Source organism: Sinocyclocheilus grahami, unplaced genomic scaffold (genome assembly GCF_001515645.1).
Source record: "Sinocyclocheilus grahami isolate Dianchi unplaced genomic scaffold, SAMN03320097.WGS_v1.1 scaffold1799.1, whole genome shotgun sequence".
NCBI lineage: Eukaryota > Metazoa > Chordata > Actinopteri > Cypriniformes > Cyprinidae > Sinocyclocheilus > Sinocyclocheilus grahami.
Genome location: NW_015506978.1, coordinates 76,666 through 79,497, shown reverse-complemented (window position 1 = coordinate 79,497; position 2,832 = coordinate 76,666). Strand labels below are relative to the sequence as shown.

The following is a 2,832-nucleotide window of genomic DNA, read 5'->3' as shown; positions in this document are numbered from 1 at the left end:
TCTCACACACACACACAACACACACACACACACACACACACACAACACACACACACACTCAAGGAACTTCAGTGTGCAGCAGGTGCGATGATATTACGCAGCGCCTGAAAATAGTCCCCAGCTAGGTAACTTCCAATAAGCCTATTTTCAGGCGCTGAGTAATATCATTGCTCCTGCTGCGCTCATGGTACGGCAGCAAAGTTCCTCGATTATTACGCCGGAATGAGAGTATAGTTCCTAGCCATATCGGCCTAGAAAATCACAACTTTTCATTTTCCGTCGGTTTTAGTACACGATGTAACTACAGAAGAGTCAAGTTTTTAATAGGAAAAATATAGAAACTCTTTGGCCATTTTTGAGCGAGATGCTAACGGTCTAATCAGATTCAATGATCTATGCTAAGCTACAGCTAAAAGTGCCTCCGCCAGACCCGGAGATCGGCTGAATGGATTCGAAAATGGTAAAACTCAACTGTTTAACTCTATGGGAGTTGGAAAATGAGCCTATTTTGAAAAATAGTGGCGTGTTCCTATAAAACAACCACACCCACTGCAAAAACTCCCATCTTCTCCTTCTGTCCCCTCACTGAGAAAATATATAAAATGACTTACACTGAAGAGACAATATTGTCTTTTTTGCTTTATTTTGCTAATGAAAATGGTTCAAACAAAGCCATGTTTTGCATCTCTGCAGCAACACAGCAGTTTCATTACTGAATGAATCAGCATTTTTGAATGAATCAGGTGAGTCAATGATTCACTGAACCTCTGAGATCCGCTAGTGAGCGACGCCTCGTGGTACCATCACAGAGAGGTTTAAAATCACTTTCCTCGTTCACTGTTCCTGGCTGCTGGAACGATCTTCCCACCCCTATCCGGAATGCTGAATCCCTGACAATTTTCAAGCAGCAGCTGAAAACTCATCTCTTTACACACTGCTTGACTTCATCTTAAAAAAAAAAAAAAAACTTAATCTTTCTCTTTATTTATTCCTTCTCTTTCTAGCTTGTACTTATTTGAACAATGTCTAAGAACTTGGTATTACAACCACTTCTTGTGTCTGTTTGCCTCTTTAAGAAGAATCGCTTTATGTATCCCCCAATTGTAAGTCGCTTTGGATAAATACATTTTTACATTTCAATATGAAATGTGTGTGTGTGAGTGAGTGATATATATATATATGCACACATACTTTTAATACATTAAAAAATTAATATATTCATAAACATATTTAAGTTTAAAATAAAAAGTTAAAATTTGAAATAATCTACACATTTATATAAAAATACAATCATATATGCATTTTGTATAACTGAATATACACAATTTTTAAACATCTGAATATAATTAATAATAAAATATATAATTTTAAATCATATACACACACACTTTCTTTTTACAATATAAACATTATTTAGAAATATTATAATTATATTATATATTTAATATATATTATTAAATGTGAACAGATTCATCAGAACACACAAACTGAGCAATAACACGCACCTCGAGCTCTGCCCTCGTCCTCATCCGTCTGACATCATGATGATACTGCTCTCTGATTCGCCGCAGCTGCTTCAGATACTCCTGCAAACACACACACCGATGTTATTTAGCGATCATGAACACACACTCTCTCTCACACACACACACACACACACACACTCTCTCTCTCTCTCTCTCACACACACACTCACACTCACTCACACACACACACACACACACACACACACACACGTCTCGTCCGAAGTGATGACTGACCTCCTGTCCCTGCAGTCTCCTGTCCTGAGCCGCTCTGACGTTCCCATGATGCTCCTGTGGGTTTGTCTGACGGCCTTCAGCGTCTGCTGTGGACGGTCTGAGACCCTGAACACCAGAAACCACAGGCGACTTCACACGCGCTCAGAGCTAGAGATAAACACTTCCTCAAAGCGCAACCGCTCACACAGACAGATGACACAACATAAACTTCAGATGGAAATCAATTCTCTCTGTATATATCTATATATAAGAGTTGAAATATCTATACTTCTGATTTGTTTTCATCTCTCACCAGTTGTTTCTGAGCTCTGAGTTTGTACTGATGGGCTTCACGTCTCCTCTGAAGATACTCGTCTCTCGCCGCTGCCACACTGAACACACACACACACACACACACACACTTACACACTTACAGTACACACTGACTGACCAACATTCATATAAACACTGTTCTGTGATTGAGTGCGACTTCATGAACCAAAGTTTCAACAGTAAATCAGAGTTTATATGAACTGACCACAGATCACACACTCATTCACTCACTCACTCACTCTCACACACACACATACCTGTGTTGTTCGTGGCTTCAGGAGCTGCTGGTGTGTGTCTGTGAAGAACCGTGTGACTGAACTCTTCCTCCAACAGCTGGGATCAAACAGAATGATTTGAGGAGCTCAGAATTGTGAGGATAGATTACAGTGTTGTTTGTGAGGCGGTACCTGTGTGTCCAGGTGTTTGCTGATCTGCTGCTGCAGTAGCGGTCGTTTGAGCAGTGAGTTAGCAGACGGCCGGTCTCGCGGACTGACCTTGAACAGCAGGTGGAGCAGCAGGTGTAGTTCAGAGCTGTAGCGCTGAGACACTGGACTGTAGTGGCCCCTACAGATCCTCAGCACCAGCTGCTTCAGATTACTGCCCTCAAACTACACACACACACACACACACACACACACAGACATTAATGAAGGACAGGAACGATCAGGTGTGTGTGTGTGTGTGTTTGAGGACATAATTTTGTATAATGACAAAGGTATGACATAGGTATTACAAGGAGAAGGTGACTTTTCAGGACATT

The 2,832-nt window shown here is 40.9% G+C and overlaps 1 long non-coding RNA gene across 1 annotated transcript in view; it reads right to left on the bottom strand.

Moving 5' to 3' along the window:
- LOC107572704 (uncharacterized) overlaps positions 1-2,267 on the bottom strand; it is a 2,627-nt gene extending 360 nt beyond the window's left edge. Inside the window, exons 1-3 of the long non-coding RNA XR_001607389.1 lie at positions 2,053-2,267; positions 1,761-1,865; positions 1,506-1,586 (exon numbers count right to left, since the gene is read on the bottom strand). This is a non-coding gene — a long non-coding RNA (uncharacterized lncRNA). The remainder of the gene's footprint in view (positions 1-1,505; positions 1,587-1,760; positions 1,866-2,052) is intronic.
- Positions 2,268-2,832: the final 565 nt, after the last annotated feature.